Here is a 25,005-nt window from a genome sequence, read left to right as displayed (position 1 = left end):
TGTGACCGGGTCAGGCCAGGGAGCTGCTGCAGAGAGGGGGAAAAGGTAGCCTAAAAGGGAAAAACCCTATGAGAGAAGAACTGCAGCCCACTTAGATGCAGCTGGGAGGGAGCTGGCTCAGACTAATTGGGGCCAGCTGACTTCTCTGCTGTCTGTCTAAAGGCCTTTAAAAGCCTCAGCAGTTGATGGCTGGAGAGGACAAAAGGAAGCTGGTGGAGAGGAAGAAACCGGAGAGACCAATTTTGACCAGCATTAGGTAAAGGCAGCCAAAGAGGGAGCCTGTGGGCACCTGGCCCAGGCTACCTACCATTGAGACCTGTTGCCAAAACCTCTAACTTGGGGGGCTAAGGGGAGGAGGCCTACCCAGTGGTGGCTTGGGGAAGAGGGGCCCTTGCCACATAGGACATAAAAATTGTGCAATAATTGAAGTCCTGGCTTGGCTGACATCAATATGAGTGTTGCCACTGACTTCATTGGGGCCAGGATTTCACTGTTGGGGTATAGCTATGCTGGGGTTTTTTTTGAAGAAGGTATGCAGATTGTGCTTGCATTTGCATACCCTCTTCCATTTTTTTCCGGAAGAGGATTTTCTGATATTTGACCTGCCTACACAGAGCCAAGTGTGTGTGTGGGGGGGAACCCCTCTTTCAAAAGCTCCCTTTTTCCTCGTAAAATGAGGTTTACAGGGGCTTTCAAAAGAGGGTTTTTTTTCCAGACATTTGGCTCTGTGTAGATGGGCCAAATCAGAAAATCCTCTTCCGGGGGAAAAAAACACGGAAGGGGGTATGCAAATGAGAGCAATTTGCATACCTTTTTCCACCCTTCCCTCCTCTCAGTGTAGTGGTACCCTAGCTGAGGACTGAGAGAATGCCTGTAGGTTTTTCTATTTTTGTCTTGGGTTTTGCCTCTGTTCATCCTAAATATTGATAGATAGCACTTGACTGCTTTGAGGACTGTATGCACATAGAAACTTCTGTCTTTATAGAGTGCACATTTCTATTTTGGCTCAATGAGAGAGATAACTGAGTGACACAGAAAAGTAGGACTCTTCCCACATTTGGGTTAGGAGAATCCAGTGTTAGAATACAGCACTGGTCACTTATTTAATTCTAGTAAAAGGCTCTTCTGGTTGTTAATTCTAAAATGTAAAACAACTTAGTCTCATGATTTTTAATAGAATGTAATTCTAACATGTTCTATTAATCTATAGTTTAAATTCAAAGTATATCAGTTTCTCTCAGTTGTGTACATTAGGGAATTTTTGTTTGTACTTTTCTTTGTAAGTCCTAGGTTCATAGCTACATACAGCACAACAGAACTTACTCTAGGTGCAGATATGTTTTGTGAAATAGCAAGGTTAGTAACGTTATTACTTTGTGGACATGACAAGATATTATAATTCATACATCAGCCAAAGTTTCAATTAGCAAAGCTATTAAAGTGTGTTTGTAATGTTGACTTCTTAACAATTAAATTGACATAATATAACCTATACCACAAACAGAAAACATCAGAACATGTCCCTTCACTTCTAAATATTTTGAAAACCATTGATTCCCCCCCCCCCACATATTCACGTTGCAGTATTTGTCACTGAATAGAGAAGTATATGGTACAAGAAAATTTGTTTATAGCTGTTACATTCCAGAGGATACCAAAGCATACTGTATTCTGTATACAGTAGACAACAAAATGCATCAACCTCTAGAGTTAAAAGCAACAGTTGTCTAACTACACGTAGCAACACTTGTGTAGAAAGGGATGGTGGCTAGTGCAGCTGTATTACATTCTACATAACTAAAACGATAGGGGAATTTAATTAAACCAGAATAAAAAAAACAAATGTTGTTTGTTTTTTAAACAAGACATTTGTTTGCAGAACATGGTCTGCACTTCTGCTACGTTCCTTTTTTGTTTGTCTGCTTTGTCTTGGGTGGGAGCTGTTCTGGGCAGAAAAAGATCTTCTGTGTATCTGTGACTAGTAAAATGGGGCCCTCATTTTAGCTTGCACCTTTAGGTCGCACTGGATTGCACATAACTTGTACAGGTGATGTGCCCTCTGTAATGTAAATTACTTACCATGTTAATTACTTGTTTCACCATGAATTGAAAATTGTATATTTGAGGTCCGCTCTTGGAGACTGGAGTGGTGGTTTTTGTTTGCCCACCACCAAAACCAATGGCGTCCTGGCCCATGAATGGAACAATTACTATGATACAAATAATTCTTGTAATGGGTTTCAACTGATTCTTCTTTTAAATTTGAAATTCAGCGTGAAATTCACCAACCACTTAAATGATAAGCTGATGTGAAGTAATGCAAGAAAATGATCATGCTCCATACCCCAAATTGTGCATGCAGACCAGATCTAGCCCACGGGCTGGTATTTATCTACCTCTGACCTAAGCAATAGGATGGCCTTAGCCTACGGCTAGGGCTCTATCGAATTCAGGGCAATGACAAATGTCACAGACCATAAGATTGGTCTCCCACCATTAAATGTACTTTCTGTGTATATGTTTACCCTATACTATACAGATTTCATGGGGGAAGACCAGTGTTTCTCAAATTGCAGGGTGGGAGGGGTGTCACACAACTATTTTCAGGAGGAGCACATTAGTGTCAACCTTACTTCTGCCCTGCCTTCAGCAGCAGTGTAGGAGTAAGGATGGCATGGTATGGTAGTGCCACCCTTAATTCCACACCATTATTGGCGAAAATTTTGCCTTCAGCGCTGGGCTCCCAATCAGCAGCCACTGCTCTGCAGCAGCCCAGCTCTGAAGGCAGCACTGCCAGCAGCAGTAGCACAAAGAGAAGGGTAGCAGTGCTACAACCCTCCCCTACAATAAACTTGCAAACCTTCAACTCATTTTTGGATCCGGACACGTAAAATTGCAACATCATGACATTTCAAATGTAAATAGCTGAAATCAGGCACATTTTCATTTAAAAAAAAAAATCCTATAACCACAAAATTGTCCCAAGTGGGCCATGAAGTTGGAAGGACCCTAGCTATAGCCTACTGGTGAATCCAGCCCTGCTTTTACCTCTCATGTTGAATGGGATAGCCCTTCATTCCTCAACCAATTCTAAAAATCAGCTTGCTTGACTGACAATGACAATATGAAAGGCCTTTCTCTTATCCATCCAAAATTTGGAGTATCTGCTCCTGGCAAGACATTGAGTAAAACTTGGTATTGCTAGCCAACCTCTTTGTCCAAATACACAGAGAGAATTTGGGTGAGCGAGTTAGTTCTGAGAGGAATGATTATAGTTTTTTGGTTTTGTCCCCTCCTCCACTATGGTTTTTGTTCCTCTCTCTTCCCCCCCCCCCCCCCCCACCAGGCTATGAGTGGTTTGCAAAGCTAAGGAATATTTTTCTAGTACAAGTCTATCAGCTTGCACAGAGCTGCTCTTCATGTCTGGGAGCCTAAGATCTAGTACATGGATTCCCAAACTGGGGGGCATGAAGAAATTCCAGTGGGGGCATGAGGCAACCCAGCCACATATGCATGCATCAATCCTACCCCAAGTTTTGCTGCTATCTTTTGGGAGGGGGGGCGTGAGGGTTTCTCAAAAATCAAAAGGGGGGCATGATGCCAAAGTTTGGGAACCACTGAATTCTAGTATATCACTACACACTTTTATTGGCCACCCCCACTTAGTGATAAGATGGCAGCAGTTGCCCCTAGCGGGCCACCATTATATTTACCTGTGCCTCTGCAGGTATGGGTGCCTGCAGCTCCCATTGGCCACGGATCCCTGTTCCTGGCCAATGGGAGCTGCAAATACCTGTACCTGCACAGGCAAATACAATGACAGTGGCCTGGCAAGGGCTAATCCTGGTGAACCGGAACCAGTCCATGGGCTGGTATTTGCCCAGTGCTGCACTAGAAGTACATTGCTCAGGAATATGGATTTTTTTTCTACTTCTCAGTGACAGAAGTTATACTGAATAACACCCTCTCTTCCCCCACACACACTAGACAGTGCTACGTTGGCAGGAAAAGGTCTCCCACTGATATAGCTACAGTCTTTGTGAGGTGGACTAATTAAACTGATGGGAAAGCTCTTTCCTATTGGCTTAGCTATGGCCCTTCACAGCCTGAAAATTAATTTCCCCCTAGACTCATGTGGCCTTGTCCAGGCATCCTCAGCACAGCAGTAGGAAAACCTTTTTATTGAATTGGCTGGCAAGAAGATGGACATTGGCTGTGCAAACTACAAGGGAATAAATCTCAATCACCAGATGCAGAAGTGATCTGTTTTTGTTGTATCTCTTTTTATTTGTATCTGGAGCACTGTGTCTTTCTTAAAGACAAAAGAAATGGAAATGAATCCAACTTATTAAGTTTCAAATCAAGATGTTTATTGAAGCAATTATTTCCATGGACACTGCAAGTTAATCCCAGTAGATGGAAAAATACAGAAAAAAGTGTAGCTAATTATATTTATATTAGCTTTAAAATTACTACTACAGTCTGCCAACTTTAGGAGAGCATTGTAGGCTGAGAATTGGAGTCTTTTGTTCTTTCTTTGAATTTTCTTTAATGTAAGTAGTGAAGTCAGATCTGTGAGGCAGTTAACTCTGCAGTGCTTGTGGGAGAACAAGAATTTGCTTTTTTTTAAAAAAAATACATTTACTTTCAAAGCCTGAAACTTCAACTTAACTATGGATCAGACCTAAAAGATTCATACCTTTGATTAATGTAGGAGACTTTTATTGCCACACTTGGTTAAATAGAAGTTTAATTTGGGAGGGGGGAGTGGTGGAAGGGTTAACAAACATGCGGACAAGGGGGATCCAGTAGATATAGTATATTTAGATTTTCAGAAAGCCTTTGACAAGGTCCCTCACCAAAGGCTCTTGTGTAAATTACATGGTCATGGGATAAGAGGGAAGGTCCTTTCTTGGATTGAGAACTGGTTAAAAGACAGGAAACAAAGGGTAGGAATAAATGGTAAATTTTCAGAATGGAGAGGGGTAACTAGTGGTGTCCCCCAAGGGTCAGTCCTGGGACCAATCCTTTTCAACTTATTCATAAATGATCTGGAGAAAGGGGTAAGCCGTGAGGTGGTAAAATTTGCAGATGATACCAAACTGTTTAGGATAGTCAAGACAGAAGCAGACTGTGAGGGACTCCAAGAAGATCTCACCAAACTGAGTGACTGGGCAACAAAATGACACATGAAATTTAATGTGGATAAGTGTAAAGTAATGCACATCAGGAAAAATAACCCCAACTATATGTACAGTATGATGGGGGCTAATTTGGCTACGACAAATCAGGAAAGAGAACTTGGAGTTATCATGGACAGTTCTCTGAAAACTTCCACGCAGTGTGCACGCAGTGTGCAGCGGCAGTCAAAAAGGCAAGTAGGATGCTAGGAATGATTAAGAAAGGGATAGAAAATAAGACCCAGAATATCTTACTGCCCCTGTATAAAACTATGGTACACCCACATCTTGAATACTGTGTATAGATGTGGTCTCCTCATCTCAAAAAAGATATTTTGGCCTTGGAAAGGGCTCAGAAAAGGGCAACAAAAATGATTAGGGGTTTGGAACGGGTCCCATATGAGGAGAGGTTAAAGGGACTGGGACTTTTCTGTTTAGAAAAGAGGAGACGGGGGGGGGGGGGGGCGGAGGATATGATAGAGGTATATAAAACCATGAGTGGTGTGGAGAGGTCTGATAAAGAAAAGTTATTTATTAGTTCCCTAAATAGAAGAACTAGAGGACACCAAATGAAATTAATCGGTAGCAGGTTTAAAACTAATAAAAGAAAGTTCTTCTTCACACAACGTGTAGTCAACCTGTGGAACTCCTTGCCAGAGGAGGCTGTGAAGGCTAGGACTAGAATAGAGTTTAAAGAGAAGCTAGATAATTTCCTGGAGGTTAGGTCCATAAAAGGCTATTAGCCAGGGGATAAAATGGTGTCCCTGGCCTCTGTTTGTCAGAGGCTGGAGAGAGATGGCAGGAGACAAATCACTTGACCATTGTCTTCGGTCCACCCTCTCTGGGGCACCTGGTGCTGGCCATGGTCAGCAGACAGGATACTGGGCTAGAAGGACCTTTGGTCTGACCCAGTACGGCCGTTCTTATGTTCTCCTACTCAGCCTTCCCATCCTTTAATAGTCAATTTATTGTGGCTGAAGACTGCTCAGATTCTCTCCTGTAGTGTTCTATAGCTAATCTTCTTGTGCAAGATTTTATTTCCTAAGGGTATGTCTACACTGCAAAGTTAGTTCGAACTAACAGACGTTAGTTCGAACTAACTTTCATAGGCGCTACACTAGCGCTCCGTTAGTTCGAACGTAATTTGAACTAACGGAGCGCTTAGTTCGAACTAGGTAATCCTCATTCCACGAGGATTAAGCCTAGTTCGAATTTACTAGTTCGAATTAAGAGCTGTGTAGACCCTTAATTCGAACTAGTGGGAGGCTAGCCCTCCCCAGGTTTCCCTGGTGGCCACTCTGGCCAACACCAGGGAAACTCGTCTGCCCCCTTCCCGGCCCCGGACCCCTTAAAGGGGCATGGGCTGGCTACGGTGCCCGTGCCAGGTGCAAGCCTGCCAGCACCCAGCCAGCAGACCCTGCACCTGGCACAGATCGAGCCACCCACCCGATGCCCCCCAGCCCTCCCCCTCTTCCTGGGACTAGGCTGGCGGCTCCCGGGAGCTTGCCCGGGACCGCAAGAGGCGGGCACCCGCCTGGGCTAGTGCGGACATCGTGGACCTCGTCCACGATCTCCGCACTAGGCACAGGAAAGTGGCCGGCTAGGGCAGGAGAGCTGCCAGCCTGGCCACCCAGGAGCAGGTGTGCATGAAAATCAAGGGGGTCCACTGAGACCCCCGACCCTGAGCCCTGAGCTTACAATGGCCATCCTGGGTCAGACCAAAGGTCCATCTAGCCCAGTAGCCTGTCTGCCAACAGCGGCCAACCCTAGGGACCCTGGAGGGGATGGATCGAAGACAGTGACCAAGCCATTTGTCTTGTGCCATCCCTCTCCAGCCTTCCACAAACCTTGGGCAGGGACACCATTCCTACCTCCTGGCTAATACCACTCCATGGACCCAACCTCCATGACTTGATCTCACTTCCCTTTAAACTCTGTTCTAGTTGTAGCCTTCACAGCCTCCTGCAGCAAGGAGTTCCACAGGTTGACTCTTTGCTTTGTGAAGAACAACTTTCTGTTACTAGTTTGAAGCCTGCTACCCATTCCTTTCCTTTGGTGTCCTCTAGTCCTTCTTTATGGGAACTAATGAAGAACTTTTCAGTATGCACCGTCTCCACCCAATTCTTGCGTTTAGAGACCTCTATCCTGTCCCCCCTCTGTCTCCTCTTTTCTAAGCTGAAAAGTCCCAGTCTCTTTAGCCTCTCTTCATATGGGACCTGTTCCCAACCCCTGATCATTTTAGTTGCCCTCCCCTCTCCCAGCCTCTCTTCCCCTCTCCCACCTCCTTTTCCCAGTCTCCCCCAGTTTTGTTCAATAAAGACAGATTCCATTTTTGAACACAATTGTCCTTTATTTTGTACATCAAGAAAAGGGGCTAGGGAAGGGTAAGTGGAAGGAGGTGAGGGAGGAATGGGGCACGAGGGAGGAGGAGTGGGCTGGCTTTGCGGGCTTTTGGGGTGGAAACTCTCCTGCAGCCCCCCGATTACCCCCTCTCCCCAGATGGCAGCCTGCGGCAAGTGCAGCCAGTCTGATGGCCGAGTGCTGTGATGTGCCCAGTGTGGGTACTCCGGGCACTCCAAGCCAGGACTGCTTTGCAAGCGGGGCACCCCTGAGAACTGTCTGTCTGGGGTGGGGGTCGGGACCCTTTAAGCACAGCCCTCGGCTAGCCTGAGGCAGCAGCTCCACGCTCTAAGTCCTCCTCTGATGCCCTGCCGGCACTGCTTCCGGCCATCCTTAAGCCTGGTTCAGGGTCCACTTAATGTGGACATGCTAGTTTGAATTAGCAAAACGCTAATTCGAACTAGTTTTTTAGTCTAGATCAGTTAGTTCGAATTAGCTTAGTTCGAATTAACTAATTCGAACTAAGTTAGTTCGAATTAACGTTGTAGCGTAATTCTCCTACTAAATATTGTCATTAAATGATTCCCTCATTATTCTGAAGGCGATCCACCACAGTTATCTGTCTGCTTGTTGGCCACATCAAAATCTGCTTCTCACTGGTATTTATTTTCTAGCTATTATTAGTAGGGATTAACCAACTGTATTTGCTTAGGAATTTATTTTTGATACTAGGGCCCTGCCTAAAAGTTTTGTGGCACTACACAGGTCCCTGTGGGGGTGGGGCGTTCACGACTGCAGGAGCTGTGTGTGTGTGGGGGGGGGTAGAAACAGGACAGGGAGGCAACAAGGGTTGGAGCCCGCCCCTGAATTCACCAGCATGGGGAATGGGGGGAAGAGGAAGCAAAGCAACACGGCTCTGGACTGCTCCACTCCGGTTTGAAGGGAGGGGTTAGAATGCCCCCCTTGCATTGGCAGAACATAGAGTGATGCAGTGGGATTGCTCTGATCCTACCCCCCATCTCTGGTGAGTGTGGGGGTGACCAATCCTGCTGCCAGCACCAAACACCCCCATTAGCGTCCTGGGCTGTACCACTCCGTAAGAGGAAGCTGAGGGGGAGGAAATGGGGGTAGAGGGGGTAATCGGGGGGCTGCAGGAGAGTTTCCACCCCAAAAGCCCGCAAAGCCAGCCCAGTCCTCCCCATGGGGGGCTCGTGCCCCATTCCTCCCTCACCTCCTTCCACTTACCCTTCCCTAGCCCCTTTTCTTGATGTACAAAATAAAGGACAATTGTATGGAACAGGGCCAGGAAGAACAGGGGGTGGAGCAGATGTGGAGATGGGGTGCAACAGGCAGTCCAGGGAATGGGGCTGGCAGCCACAGCAGCTTTTCCCCTTATGCCACACACTGCTGCCTCGGGAACCATAGAATTTAGGTGAACTTAGGACAGCACAAAATGTGGGGCACCATGTGGTTCTGTGTATTGGTAGGGTTGGCCTTATTACAGTAGCACCTGGGGGCCTCACCCAAGGTGACTGTCTATTGCACTAGGTGCCATACACACACCTAGTAAGAGATGGTTCCTGCCTGGAAGAGCTTAATATATTAACGAAGTGAAAAATGAAATGTCCCTGTTTTAATTATAGGGACCATTGGTAAAGAGATTAAGTAACTTGGGTATGGGTTCGTAAGGAGGTTTGGGTATGTCTACACTACCCTCCTAGTTCGAACTAGGAGGGTAATGTAGGCATACTGCACTTGCAAATGAAGCCCAGGATTTGAATTTCCCGGGCTTCATTTGCATAAGCGGAGAGCCGCCATTTTTAAATCCCCGCTGCTTCGAACCCCGTGTAGCACAGCTACACGGGGCTCGAACTAGGTAGTTCGGACTAGGATTCCTAGTGGAATGAGGTATACCGGTAGTTCGGAATAGGAATCCTAGTCCGAACTACCTAGTTCGAGCCCCGTGTAGCTGTGCTACACGGGGTTCGAAGCAGCGGGGATTTAAAAATGGCGGCTCCCCGCTTATGCAAATGAAGCCCGGGAAATTCAAATCCCGGGCTTCATTTGCAAGTGCGGTATGCCTACATTACCCCGCTAGTTCGAACTAGCGGGGTAGTGTAGACATACCCTTTGTGACAAAGACAGGAATAGAATGTAGATCTCCTGAATCCTAGTTCAGTGCCTGGACCACAAGATCTTCCTTTCTCTCTATGAATTCTGGATTTTGTTGCATCTCTTATTTTGAAATTCATCTACAGTGCCAAATTTCAAAATAATGCACTATTTCGGTACGTCCCTTAACTCTCATGGAACAAGGGTTACCGGGATGCCGAACTAGCACGCCTGTTATTTCGAAAAATATGAGAGGTAGCTATTTTGGGATACCTCTGGTATCCTGAAATAGTTGTGCAGTACAGATGCATCCATAGAGACTAACTATACCACAAGGGTCCAAAGCATACATGTAACTACACAATCCCCTTGCAACAAAGTGCTGGCATGAAAAGCTGAGCCGGCACTCTGGTCGTTTCAAATACAATGAATTTCTCAGGGTAGATCACATGGTACCTAATTAGCGCACAGGGGAGGGCTATAATAGATTGTAGAGGGGGAAATAAGGAGCAAAGTTGCCCCATTAGCACTGCTGCATCCTTTTAAGTATAGACCTGCACTGTCTACACACTCTCTGAGAAGAAGACAGGAACAAGATATTACCCTGTTTCTCTCCCAGTTTGGACAATGATGTTCTCTCTGGCTGTCTTTAATGGGAAACCCTTCAGAAGCCAGCAGTAATCTCTGCTTAATATGGACCAATACATGTCTCATAAGAGGGGCTCCAGTTAGTGCCAACTACACTATAAAAGGGAGCACCTAAAGGACTATTTCATTATTTGTACCACCCTAGTCCCTGGTCTTGGTTTGGAGTTACCTGACAGGCTAAACTGCAGGAAGGGGCAGGTTTGTAATCTTCATCCAGCATCTGTGAGCGCTCAAGGACAAGACAGGGGTCTCAGCTCACTCATACTGGAATGCCCTCTAAGACTTGTTCTGCTCACCTTCTCCCAAAGGCTTTCTCCAGCACTGGGAGATGGTTTCCCCCCATTTCCCTGGGACTCAAAAAAAAAAAACCTCAGTTCAGCTCCAGATTATATCACTCCTGTTCCTTTACTTGGCATGTATAAAAGCTACACTTCTTAATGTTTGTTCTAGTTACATCACAACAGCAGCAGTTATGTGATGCTCCCACTCCTGCTCCGTCTCATCTTCTTGCATTGCTTGCTTTCTTCTCCGAGCTATCCATCTGGAGACCTGACCTACCACCTACCACTCCTTCCAGGGGCCAGAGATCCCATCTTCACTTCTATGCCCAAACTTCCTTCCTAAACTCTTCTCTGAGGCTACGTCTACACTGAGCATCGTTGCGCAAGAAGTTATGCAAATGAGGAGTGGTGATAAATATCACTGCACCTCATTTGCATACCTAATGAGCTGCCATTTTTGCAGAAGGGGCTTTTGTGCAAGAAGGAGCTGTCTACACTGCTCCTTCTTGTGCAAAAAAACCCTCTTGCACAGGAGTCGTTCTGCCGCTTATTTTCAGGAAGAACAGCTCCTGAGCAAGAGGGTTTTTTTGCACAAGAAGGAGCAGTGTAGACTGCTCCTTGCGCAAAAGCCCCTTCCACAAAAATGGCAGGTCATTAGCTATGTAAATGAGGCATGGCGATATTTATTGCTGTGCCTCATTTGCATATCTTCTTGCGCAACAATGCGCAGTGTAGACAAAGCCTGGAAGTTTGGAAGCTTGTTTCTCTCGCCAACAGATGTTGGTCCAGTGAAAGAGTACCTCATCTACCCTGTGTCTCTGGTATTCTGACTTACAAAAATACCTACTATTGTTTTATGCTTGTTTCTAAGGTTTAGTTTAGTCATTTATCATCAACACACACAAAAAGCAAGTATTCACCCTATTCTGTTTTGGAGTCAGGCACGTCTGGTTTTATCCACCTATGTATGTAACGTTTTAAAAATACCATTTCCCTGCAGTTCATTTCCTCTTCACAAATACTGTGCTCTTAGAGCCTGCAAGAGGCAAATATAAGCTATGGTTAAGTGTCTTGGGTTGGAAATAGGGCTGTCATTTCATATGACCAAGATTTTTCCAGTATTACATTTTGTACTATTCAGGACCAGAAACTGAAAGGCTGTGTCTACACTGGGCCACTTATTCCAGAAAAGCAGCCGCTTTTCCGGAATAACTTGCCAGCTGTCTACACTGGCCCCTTGAATTTCCGGAAAAGCACTGACGATCTCCTGTAAAATTGTCAGAGTTTTTCCGGAAAAACTATGCTGCTCCCATTTGGGCAAAAGTCCTTTTCTGGAAAAACTGTTCTGGAAAAGGGCCAGTGTAGACAGCACAGTAGTCTTTTCCGCAAAAAAAACCCTGATCGTGAAAATGATGATCAGGGCTTTTTTTTGCGGAAAAGCGCGTCTACATTGGCCACAGACGCTTTTCCGGAAAAGTATCCTGCCAATGTAGACGCGCTTTTTCTGGAAATACTTATAATGGAAAACTGTTCCGTTTTAAGCATTTCCAGAAAAGGGTGCCAGTGTAGACATAGCCAAAGAGTGCAAAGGGTGTGTGAAACAGGAGTTAAAATGCCACTCAAACAGATTCTCCCCAAGTGGGGAGCAAAGCTTTGACTGAATGGTATTTACTCCTAAACAGGAGACCTCAGGTCCTGGTCAGAGTTGACAGCTTTTCTGGGATTTGCAGAACTGGAGGACTCCAATCCTTTCTTTCAAATCCATTTCCACTTCTCACTCATTTTACCATGCATTTTTAACACCTGCTTACTAAACACTCTCTTGCCTGAAACTTCCTCATAGTTTAACATTGCATTTCTCTTTGCTTTGACTTATTAGCAAGACAATGCACATTCTTATTTTTAATTCAAGAGAATTAAACAGCTTCTCTCTCTCTCTTCCCTCTCCCCCTCTCCCCCCAATCAAGGCTCATTTCCATTTTACTACTACTGAGTCTGAGCTCCACTATCAGATCATGGAGCAGAAGTGGTCATATCCTTTGTTGCAATTAAGGATTGTCATGGATATAGCTTTTTCTTACTGGTGAATTGTTTTCAAACTGGCCCTGATTTCCATGACGACATTTGTCAAATTCCATGCGTGCTTGCCTCAGTGTGGAGCTTAGCGCACTGGCTGTGATTAACTTGAATTAGAGCCAAGATAGCCCTTTCCTTGCTAGATCACACCTGTTTCCTCTGGGAAGGATGGCTAATTCCTTACCACTGTCTGGCTAGCCCCAATCAAGGCATAATGCAGATTTTTACTCTTTCATTTCTAGCCCTTCGACTAAAACAAGATTCTGGAAATTTGCATTTAATTATTTATATATATAGAGAGAGAGAGAGCGCGCGAAAGACCGAGCGAGAGCATGCTACTGGGAATATTTATTGGAGATTTGCATTTAATTTTATTTATTTATATTTTATTTATATATATATATATATTGTGAGAGCGAGTGCTTATAGGAATACTTACTAGATATGTTTAGAAGCAAAGTTATAACAGTATAGTTTCATCAGTCTTATTTAAGAATTGTTTTGCTAAACTCTTTGGACTTTTTCTCTCTTTTTATTGATCACATTTTGTCAGATGCACTCAATGTTTTCACAGTTTATTAGATCAGAACTGATTTTTTTTTACTTGTCTTTTTATTGATATATATTGCTTTGATCAACACTTATTTGGGAGGGAGCTTTAAAGAGGTTTTCATGGAAAGTTGACTGTTTTGTATAGTTGGGAAATAGTCTAGCTTTGTTTATCTTTAAAATCTTGAGTAATGCTCAGAAATAATTGTTTCTTGTAAGCTTTTGTAGCCCTGCTAATGTAGACTCTTGGTAGGTTCTGTTAGGATTATAATATGGATTCACTGGATCCAATTATAGTGTGTAACACATTTGCATAGCTAAGTGCCAGTGAGTGGGAGTAAGGATTGCAGTCCATGTACCAATATAAACATTACATTTGCACAATGTATTTTTCTCTGAGGACCACTAAGTCAGTCACCCATGTCCCAAAGGATTGGGAAAAAGAGGTGCCTGTCTTCCTAAACTAACAGGAATATATATGACAATAATAGAAACTGTATATTATAACTGTTGTACCTGGAGGCCCTAGCTAAGATCTAAGCCCCATTGTACTAGGACATGATGTTCACATCAGGTTGGTCTCTAGTTGGCTGGACTTCCCATCTGTCCAGCAGAGTTCCTTCTCCAGCAAGCCCCTGTTGCAAAGCTACCTCACAGGCATGTCCTCTCCAGCACATGGTTATAACTGTGACTAGTTAGGGATTAACAACTTTCCATAGACCAGCTTTCTGTGTCAGTTGGGATTGTCCAGAAGCCTAGAGGATTTAAAGTTTCGGACTGCATTGAATGAGTTGGGTGCCCAACGCCTTTGGGCTTCTTTGAAAATCCCAGTAATCAACTCTTCAGTGCCATCGGTGCGAGCCCATCTCTCCAGGACACTTGTGGAACACTGCTCTAGAGATCTGATACCCTTCGCTGCAGTATTATAAAGTAATGCTTGCTTTCTTACTGGTGTGTACCAATCAGTTCTCACTGGGGTGCATGCCTTCAGCATCCTCACTTACTGCTGTGGGCAGCCATGTAAAGTTCAGCACAAGCAGTTTGTTTATTCATTTAAAATATTTTTACCCAGCCCTTCTAAAATATTCAAGGTGACTTACAAATTTTAACACAAATACATACAAAAGTATAAAATACAGGATCCCAAAGGTGGGGGGACATAAAACCTGCTATGCACACACCCAACTAAACACTAATAAAAGCATGGGTAAAAAGGGTGGCTTTGGCATGGTGCTGAAACAGTGCCCATGTTGGCAACAGGTGGCTGTCCCATAGGAGAGAATTCCACAGCAAAAGCTGAGAAGGCTCTGCCCTGTGCGAATGTCAACTTTATCTCCATAAGTGGAGAAACACAGAATAGAGCCTCCCCAGCCAATCTCAGTCCTCGGGTGGATTCATATGGGAGGAGATGGTCTGTCAAATACCCTGGTCCCAACCCATTTGGGGCTTTGTAAGTCATAAAGATCTTGAATTGTGCCCAGAAACACACTGGAAGCTAGTGCAGCTGCTGGAGCACTGGCGTAATGTGCTCTGTATAATGAGTATTAGTTAAAACTGGAGCAGCCGCGTTCTGGACCAGTTGAAACTTCCGAAGACTCTTCAAAGGCAGCCTCACGAATCGCTGTCATCAAGTTATTCTCATCAGTGCCATCTATTATGTTGTGACACCCGTCATTGCTGTATCTGAGCATCTTAAACATTGTTTCACTACTTTCTGTATCTGTAAAATGGGGATTATCAAAGGGGAAGAGACCTTAAGTAACTTGCCCAAGGTCAGAAAGCAAGTCAGTGATGGAGCGAGGCAGGATTCAAGAAAACTAGATTACCAGTCAGTTGCCATGCCTGCAACACTAACTTTTCTTCCTGGTTGCAACTGACATGCTAAAAGTTTGCGCAGATTCAAGAAAGCAAGTATCGTTGGTGGACTCCTTTCCTCTCATCTGCATGGCCATTTTGCAAACTTGATGTTGGTTCCAACAGCTGCCTGTAGTCAATGACAGAGGAAAGGACTGTAAAATTAATGTATTTTCTTGGCCTCTGTGACAATATTTTCATTCAGGAACTTGAAACAGCATTAGGGATATCTTGTTTGATCTCTGTCTGACAAGAGTGGTGGTTCTCTCACTTGTATAGCTATGATGTGTTCAAAACTTTTACTTCGATCAGTCAACAGATATTGCCTTTGGGCCTCTGGATAAGACTCCAAGGTAGGATTCCTAAAAAGAATATAGGAAAGAGTGCAGTCTGTTTCTCTAAGAATGTATTACAGCATGTCATTTATGCAATTAAATAGAAAATATTATCTAACTATTGTAGTCATACCTGTTCCATAGTCTCTTTAAAATTCAGTACATAACTTTAAGAAAATCTAGGCTCAAGGTGGAACTTCAGAGATGACTTCACTTCTGAACATATCTTTGAGCAAAGGTTCCATTTGCTTAAATACAGAAGGGTTTATGCAGAACTTCATTTATAGATTTTCATGTACACAAAGTTCAGTAACAACAGCTTCCAAATTGTCAGCCCCCTAATGGAGAAGGATCCCAAAGGAATACTTTAATTACCCAGGGAGGTTGTAGAATCCCCATCTCTGAAGATATTTAAGAGTAGGTTAGATAAATGTCTATCAGGGATGGTCGAGACAGTATTTGGTCCTGACATGAGGGCAGGGGACTGGACTCTATGACCTCTCGAGGTCCCTTCCAGTCCTAGTATTCTATTATTCTAATATCTGCTTAATGAAATGATTTGGTATCAGGAGCTGTGCACTGATTTCTAGACAGGATTACTTTAGGATGGAGGGATCATGTTGATTTTCACCTTTAAGATCTCCACCCAGGTTCCCTAAAGATTTCTTGGCTTTAGCATCTTGTATTGAAGTACAGTGTTCCTTTAGAAAAAGGACAATGAGCTACATCCTCTCTCAGCCACAATTGTGGTTCCTTCTCTGTGTAATAGGTTCCTTCTCTGATAAATGTGACACTATTTCAAGGAGTCTGCTTGGAATAAACGGGGCTCAGTTGCACCAGTTTTCCAAATTGGTATTTATGTATGCAGTCCAAACATTGAGATGTCAAACCTAGCAGAGGCAGCAAATTATGACAAATGGAAGCTCAGAGAAGAAAAGGAGAAATGGAATTAGTAAGTTTCCTCAATAGACAGACACCCCCAAAACCAGGTTTAGCTTAGAAGGGGGACATGGTTGCACAGAAAATCGATCACCAGCCATAGAAAAGCGAAAAATAAATGACCTTGAAAGGTTTTTGTGTCCATCTAGGGTAAATGATATGGATGGGCTTAAGTAGGGCAGGGTAGATTAGCAAGAGAAGCCAGTGAAAGCAGCGTTGGTGTTGTGGGGTGGCTCCTACTTTCCCCTCTTGGGTCCACTGGCTAGAGTCAATACACAGTTACGGGAAGGGGCTACACCCCTGGTTGGGGGACCCGGGCCTACCCTACTCCATCAGGTCCCAGTCCAGGGCCCTACAAGTGGCAGGAGGATTCACCACTTGCCCGGTGGGGAATTCATCCGAAATGCGTGGAGGATTCTGGGGTAGGAGAAGCGGCTCCTGTCCTCTCCCTGTGCCACTTCCTACCTGGTCCAGTGAGATGGAGTCCCAGGTGCTCAACGGGTCCACTACTTCCCTGGAAGCTGCTTCTCCCTCATCAATGGCTGGGGAGACGTCCCAATGGGCCCTTGGGTCTCTGTCGTCTTCCCTCCAATCAGCTGGCTGGTGCGGGTCCGGAGCTCCCCTCTGAGGTCCTTCCTCTCTAGCACTGAGCCCCCCTTCAGGCTTTTATACCTGGGCTGCAGTCTGAGCATGCTCAGCAGAGTCATGGGGGCGGAGCTTCCTCAGCCAGGTGGGCCTGATTAGGCTCAGCCTTTGGAGTGTGGGGCTGATACACCCCATCACACTTGGATTTCTATATTTTAGCCATATTGGAACAATAACCAAGTTGCAAGGACACATTGTGTCCAATAGCAAATGGAAGCTCTACCCTGGCACGTAGAGAAATGCACTTGAATAAAGATTTAGCCATTGATATTTATGTCCTTAATATTTTGTTTTTGTTTTTTAAATTTTGGTATGACACTTGTTCAGTGTCAGGGAGAGAGTGTGTCTCTACCTGTCTCCCTTCAAAAGACAGACTGGCTATATCTAGACTCTGTCCCTCAGTCGGCAGAGGGATGTAAATGAAGCACTTCGAAAGTGCAAATGAAACCAGGATTTAAATATCCCACGCTTCATTTTCATAATCGTGCAATGGTGCTTTTTCAAAAAAGTGCTATTTCAAAATTGAAACCGCGGTCTAGACCTCAAAAATGAGGTTTACAGGATCTTTCGAAAAAACGCCCCATTTTCAAAAGAACCGCATCTAGATTGCAGTTTCAATTTTGAAATGGTGCTTTTTTGAAAAAGCGCCATTATGTAATTATGCAAATGAAAAATCCTGTCTTCATTTGCACTTTCAAAGTGCTTCATTTACATCCCTCTGCTGACAGAAGGAAGAAGTGTAGACATAGCCAGTACTGAGAAGTAGAGGTGAACAGAAAAGATCCTCTTGCTGTTTTGGTCAAGTGTTTCAAAATTGCCCAGAAGTAGACTGAAGTCAGTGGTGGATGCTATTTTACTCCTCGCTGTTCATTGTAAAGCCCATATGAAGAATAATCAGTAGAATACAGAGATACTTAGTGGAGAGCTTTATGACAGAAATGTTTGTGTAAGAGGAAAGCCAATTGTTTCTGGTTACTCAGTCTCATTCAAGCTGTAAAGACAAAGGGAAATATTTGTTGCCCACCTCTTTGAGGGAAGTGGTGAAAGAAAGGGTGGTTGTTGCTGTTGGGATTTTTTTTTAAGTGATAGGGAAAACTGATTATCTATACGCTATTTCTGAGCAGAATGTTAAGGGACAGGTAATCTGGATTATAGTTTAATTTCTGCCACAAATTTCACATGACCTTGTGCAGACTATCCTTCTGTAAAAGATGGATAATGAGGCCTACTAACAGTGGACGTCATTAAAAGCTTAACAGTTAGTTACTATCAAGCTAACCATGCTTGCCAAATTGTGCTTTCAAAAATGTTACTTTTGGGTAACTGTGTCTGTATGGAGTGAAAATCCATCAACTGTGCCCATACATTCATTTTTTGGCGGGTGATCACTTGTATCCCACTGAAACATTGTAAAGTTTAGGGCTGGGATTTTCAGAGAAGCCTAATTCATCAATGTTTGCCAAGTTCTCAGAGCCTTGAAAGGATGAAGCTATAAAAATGCAGGCTGCTGGCTCATACGGCCCCTTTCTTGTAGTTAAGTCTGAGTGGTAGCCATGATAGTTTCTAAATTGAAAACCAATGAGCACTCCTGTGGTTCCTTGGAGACTAATGAATATATTGTTGTTCATAGATAAAGGCCATGAAACAGGATGGAAACATCACCTAGTTAATAGAAATGTACTCGCACTAAAATCCCAGTTCAACACACCTGTGAACTGTTTGGAATCAGTCAGTATGTGGAACTGAATTTCACAGAAACTTCCTTTGTCCTGGCTTAAACCAAACCCCTAGATCTAAACAACCTTGAGATCTCGTTTTTATGGCTCAGCCCCATCTCCACATATAACACACAAGCAGCACGATGCCCAGGATAGCAGGCATGTGTTTTCTAGTGCATCTAACAAAGTCTGTGAAAATAGAATATTTGGAAACGTTTTTGTTTTGTTTTGGCAACTGAAAGCACATGTATAGCCTTGATGCTTCACTGGGGTCTCTTAATGGAGACCATCAAGTCAATGATGTGCATCCTTAGCAGCTGCAAATCCTTGTAACTCCACAGCCATGTTAATTACATGAGCCAAGCATCTAACTCAGTGGGGCTCAGGATTAGGGGTCCTGATGAAAAAACGGGATTTATAAGAAAACCCATGATGGGTGCTAGTAACAATCTAGCAGGTATTTAGATTGTGGCATATTCTTTTTTCAGAAGAAATAGAAAATTGTACGTGCCTTTTTAGATGCAGCCTTACATATAACTCAGCATCTGTATTGAATTCTTACCTGGATGAATTAGGCCTGCTAGCATGTGATTTAATTTTACTGTAGATTAAATATTGACTACTGAAGAGTTACTCTCTGCTGACACCTTGATGAATGTTCATAGGCTGATGCTTAAATTGTTCGGTTGGCTGACTTCTTTTAAAATTACTTTGAAGGAGGTTGGGGAGAAGACTTTCAAGGGAAATTATGATGAACAGTATATTACTGTCAATGCTGCCACATTTTCTCTCCTTATGTGCTAATTTAGTTATGTGCAACGCACCAATCATTTGCACATCAATCTGTTTGCTTTTCAAAGCCTTTGTTGAACAGATATGTTGGGTTAATGGTTCTAATCTCCGCCTATTGTCGAACAAAAATAGCTGGTTCTCTGTGGGTACCCTGGTAGAGTACAGGCATAAAACAATCGGCATTTTGAATAAATATTAAAATCTAAACATGTTGGAATGTGTGTGCAGAGCCAGATCCTCAGGTGGTGTAAATTGGGAGCCAGTGGCTCTATACTGGTTTATAGTCTAGTTTAGAATGTGTTTTAGGGTTCATGGGCCAACTTTTCACCGCTAGTGGTGGCAAGAAAAATTCTCAGTCAGCGTGCCCCCCCCCCCCCCCAAAAAGAAAGTTCATGGAAGAATTAGCCACTCCAATCTCACATGTGTTACAGGGAGGTGTAGGACTAAATGTTTTGAGAACAGCCCCAGGACATTTTAGAGTGGCTAGACCATCAGTGTTTTTGTAAGAATTCCCTAGGCGAATGCCCAACATGCTGATCTAGATACCAGATTGTGTTTCAGTAACTGTGATTAAAGTGCAATAGAGAGCTCAACCTGGAAAGCAAGGAATGTTTTAATTCAGGCACTTAATTCTTAAAAGAATCAGTCCAGGAAGCTGCTGAATAACCTCTGGTGGTGCTGAGCACCAGAAATTCACACTGAAGTACCAGGAATTTGATAGCTATTCGTGCAATGTGCACCTTGAAGGATTGAACCCTAAATGACTTTTGTGGTCCAGACCAATGTGTCATGTGTCCTTGCAATAATCATACAAACTACTGGTACGAGCTCTGGGTGGCTCTCAAGCTTGTCAGTCTCACCAACTGATGTTGGTTCAGTAAAAGATAGGCACTCACCCATCTTCTCTCTAGTGCTTCATTAGTTAGTTATTCAGGAGACTGAAACAACACTTTAGCTTCACTCACTCTGCTATTTGCAGCAGATATTACATGGGATGCTTCTAGTGATCAGTCCTAAGTATGATTGCACAAGTTTCACTATCCATTCTGCTTCGGGATTAAACTTAAAAAATATAGTGTTCGGGGTCTCCCTGAGTTGAGAAGTCATGTTGCTGATTGCCTAAGCCAAACAATGTTGTGGTGTAATCTGCTCATAATACCACTCCAGAAGGGGGCTCTCAGTGAGCCATGTCTCTGCCCAACATGGGAGGGGCTTCCTTTTGTTTGGTCTAGGGAAGCCTGAGGAGATTTTACAAGCACCAAGATTAGGTTGCATTTTGAAAGGAAAGTGGTGTCCCTACTGCGGTTGTCCTTCTGGGCATAAATGCCCTTTTTGGCAGTGTGGTTCCTAGGATTCATGATCTGATTAACATTCTAAAAGAGTGTTCAGGTGAAATAGCCTTCACAATGTGAAAAGTAATGAAGAATTGTGTTTTAAATAATACATTAGAAAGCAAGTAGATTCTTTACTAAAAGATCTTGTCAGGCTAATGTACCGAATGTATTTTTTTTAAATGTGAACTTCAAAATGTACATAAAAGGGGTGTGGTTACAAATGCATCCGATCCAATTAGACTGCTTTCTAAAGCAGTGAGTCAGTGACTAGGGAGCTTGCAAACAGGGGCTGCTAACAGGGAGTTTTGAGAGGGAGTTGAGAAGGGGAGTGAGAAGGGGGCGAGAGACACTTGAAATTCTTTAAAATCTTTTCACTAGCTTATTATAAAAACTTCCTGAGCTCTGGTGGGCTTTCAGGGGTTAATGGCATCAGAGGCAAGGCTTTGGGCCAGACCTCACCTCAGTCTTATAAAAAAGGCAGCCAGAGAGAATGCAGAGAACAGTGAACAGGACAGCAGCCAACACAGGAATTTGAGGGGAGTTCACCTTGGGAGACCCACATAGTGTTGGTGCTCTTTTCCTTTAAAAAAAAATCTCTCTCCTGCCTTTCAAGGAGACATTTAGTAACAATGAGGAATCTCTCAGAAGGAAGGCAGGTATGGACGGTGATAGGTCTGCTGTTACCTGCACAGCATGAGCCATGTTTGTCTTCCTCCCAGAAGATAGAAGGGATTTCATCTGCACTAAGTGCAAACTGGTTGCCATTTTGGAAGAAAAAATTAGAGGACTTGAGGTCCAAGTATCAACCCTATGTTCAGAGAGGATGAAGACTTCATCAATAGATGGCAGCATTTAATCCTGCAGGCTGAATAGCCAGCGAGGGCAGTAAGGAACAAAGAAAAGAAATGGTGGCATGTAACCTCTAGAAGAAGGCGGCCAACTCAGGCATTCCCCATTCCTGTAGAGGTAAGTAACCACTTTCAGGCTCTCTCCACAGGCACTGCACTAGAGAATGCTTTGGCAGGGACCTCTCGGGGAAGAAGTCGGAAGGGAAAACCATCAACTGGAAGGCATGGGATACATAGCCCTAAGGATGAGGGTTCCATGACCACCTTCTTCCCCCCCAAAAAAGAAGAAGATGGGTGGGGATGGTGGTTAGGGACTCCCTAAGAGGGATTATCTCATCCATCTGCTGTCCAGACCTGCAATCTCAAAGTGTGCTGCTTACCGGGAGCTCGCATTTAAGATGTGACCAAGAGTCTTCCAAAACTGATCAAGCCTTTGGATCGCTACCCCTTCCTGCTTCTCCATGTAGGAACTAACGATATGTCCAAGGATGACCTTGAGTGGGTCACAGCAGATTATGTAGCGCTGGGAAGACGGATCAAGGAATTTGAAGTGCAAGTGGTGTTCTCATCCATCCTTCCAGTTGAAGGAAAAGGTGCAGGTAGGGATAATTGAATTGAGAAACTAAATGAGTGGTTGCGCAGGTGGTGTTGGAGAGAGGGGTTTGGTTTCTTTGATGATGGGACTCTGTTCAGAAAACAAGGATTGTTAGAAAGAGATGGGATCCACCTAACCAAGAGAGGAAAGAGCATCTTTGCAGACAGGCTTGCAAACCTTGGCTATGTCTAGACTGCAGGCTTCTTTCGAAAGAGGCTCTTTCGAAAGCATCTTTTGAAAGAGCCTCTTTCGAAAGAGAGCGTCTAGACTGCACGGAGAAATTTCGAAAAAGCGGCTTGCTTTTTCGAAAGAAAGCATCCAGTGAGTCTGGATGCTCTCTTTTGAAGAAGCCCTATTTACATTGAAGAACGCCTTCTTTCGAAAGAGGAACTTTCAAAAGAAGGCGTTCTTCCTCGTGAAATGAGGTTTACCGCCATCGAAAGAAAAGCCGCGTTCTTTCGAATTAATTTCGAAAGAACGCAGCTTGAGTCTGGACGCAGGGGAAGTTTTTTTCGAAAAAAGGCTACTTTTTTCAAAAAAAACCCTGAGTCTGGACACAGCCCTAGTGAGGAGGACTTTAAACTAGGTTCATTGGGGGACGGTAACAAAAGCTCTGAGGTAAGTGAGGAAGTCAGATACCGGGAAGAAACACGAGGAGAAATGAACAGCAAAAGAGGACTGCTGATTCGAATAGAGAAGGACGGGCGATCAACTGATTATCTAAGGTACACGAATGCAAGAAGTCTGGGAAACAAACAGGAAGAATTAGAAGCCCTGGCCCGGTTAAAGAAATATGATTTGACTGGAACAACAGAGACTTGGTGGAATGACTCACATGACTGGAGCACTGTTATGGAAGGGTACTACAAACCATTCAGGAAGAACAGGCGGGGGAGAAAAGGAGGAGGAGTTGCACTGTATGTAAGAGAGCAGTATGATTGTTCAGAGCTCCAGTATTTAGAGGGAGAAAAGACTGTTGAGAGTCTATGGGTTAAGTTTAGAGGTGGAAGCAACATGGGTGATGATGTGCTTGGTGGCTTTTGCCTCTGTCTTTACAGACAAGGTCAACTCTCAGACTAAAGCAATAGGCAATGCAGAATTATTTAGAAAAGCTAAACATACACAAATCCATGGGCCCGGACTTAATGCATCTGAGGGAGTTGGGAAATGTCATTGTGGAGCCTTTGGCCATTATCTTTGAAAACTCGTGGAGATTGGGAGAGATCCCGGATGATTGGAAAAAGGCAAATGTAGTGCCCATCTTTAAAAAAGGGAAGGAGGACAACCCAAGGAACTACAGGCCAGTCAGCCTTGCCTCAGTCCTTGGAAAAGTCATGGAGAGGATCCTCAAGGAATCCATTTTGAAGCAGTTGGAAGAGGGGAAGGTGATCAGGAATGGTCAACATGGATTCACCAGGGCAAGTTGTGCCTGACCACTCTGATTAGCTTCTATGATGAGGTAACTGGCTCTGTGGATATGGGAAAGGCAGTGGATGTGACATACCTTAACTTTAGCAAAGCTTTTGATACAGTCTCCCACAATATTCTTGCCAGCAAGTTAAGGGAATATGGATTAGATAAAAGGACTGTAAGATGGACAGAAAGCTGGCTAGACTGTCAGGCCCAATGGGTAGTGATCAACGGCTCGATGTCAGATTGGCGGTCAGTTTCTAGTGGAGTGCCCCAACGATCTGTTCTAGGACTGGTTTTGTTCAATATCTTTAATGACCTGGATGAGGGGATGGATTGCACCCTCAGCAACTTTGCAGATGACACTAAGATGGGGCGGAAGTAGATATGCTGGGGGGCAGGGATAAGGTCCAGAGTGACCTGGACAGATTAGAGGATTGGGCCACAAGAAATCTGATGAGGTTCAACAAGGACAAGTGTAGAGTCCTGCACTTGTGACAGAAGAATCCCAAGCATAGTTACAGGATGGGGACCTACTGGCTAAGTAGCAGTTCTGCAGAAAAGGACCTGGGGATTACAATGGATGAGAAGCTGGATATGAGTCAACAGTGTGCCCTTGTAGCCAAGAAGGTTAATGGCATATTAGGGTGCATTAGGAGGAGCATTGCCAGCAGATCCAGAGAAGTGATTATTTCCCTTTATTTAGCTCTGGTGAGGCCACATCTGGAGTGTTGTGTCCAGTTCTGGGACCCCCACTATAGAAAGGATGTGGACACATTGGAGAGGGACTAGCGGAGGGCAACCAAAATGATTAGGGGGCTGGAGCACATGGCCTATGGGGAGAGACTGAGGGATTTGGGTCTGTTTAGTCTGCAGAAGAGAAGAGTGAGGGGGGATTTGATAGCAGCCTTCAACTTCCTGCAAGGAGGTTCCAAAAAGGATTGAGAGAGGCTATTCACAGTAGTGACAGATGGCAGAACAAGGAGCAATGGTCTCAAGCTGTAGTGGTGGAGGTCCAGGTTGGATATTAGGAAAAACTATTTCAGTAGGCAGGTGGTGAAGCACTGGGATGGTTTACCTAGGGAGGTGGTGAAATCTCCATCCCTAGAGGTGTTTAAGTCTCTGTTTGACAAAGCCCTGGCTGGGTTGATTTAGTTGGGATTGGTCCTGCCTTGGGCAGGAGGCTGGACTTGATGACTCCTGAGGTCTCTTCGAGCTCTATGATTCTATGAGTCTAAGAGTGCCACTGTCACAATTTTAAATCTAAACAAGGTATTGTGCAGCATCCTCGTAGACACAACTAGATGTGTTACAGGTTGAAATTCACTAAACTGGGAGACTCTGGTCTG

General features: G+C 44.2%; 1 long non-coding RNA gene across 2 annotated transcripts in view; it reads left to right on the top strand.

The window, feature by feature from the left end:
• The first annotated feature begins 200 nt into the window (after positions 1-200).
• LOC142829796 (uncharacterized) overlaps positions 201-25,005 on the top strand; it is a 293,243-nt gene continuing 268,438 nt past the window's right edge. For both annotated transcript variants that reach the window (XR_012904587.2, XR_016349839.1), the window contains exon 1: positions 201-256. This is a non-coding gene — a long non-coding RNA (uncharacterized LOC142829796). The remainder of the gene's footprint in view (positions 257-25,005) is intronic.

This window comes from Pelodiscus sinensis, chromosome 6 (assembly GCF_052426305.1).
Source record: "Pelodiscus sinensis isolate ZL-2025 chromosome 6, ASM5242630v1, whole genome shotgun sequence".
Taxonomy (NCBI): Eukaryota; Metazoa; Chordata; order Testudines; family Trionychidae; genus Pelodiscus; species Pelodiscus sinensis.
This window is presented reverse-complemented; position numbering and strand designations above follow the sequence as displayed.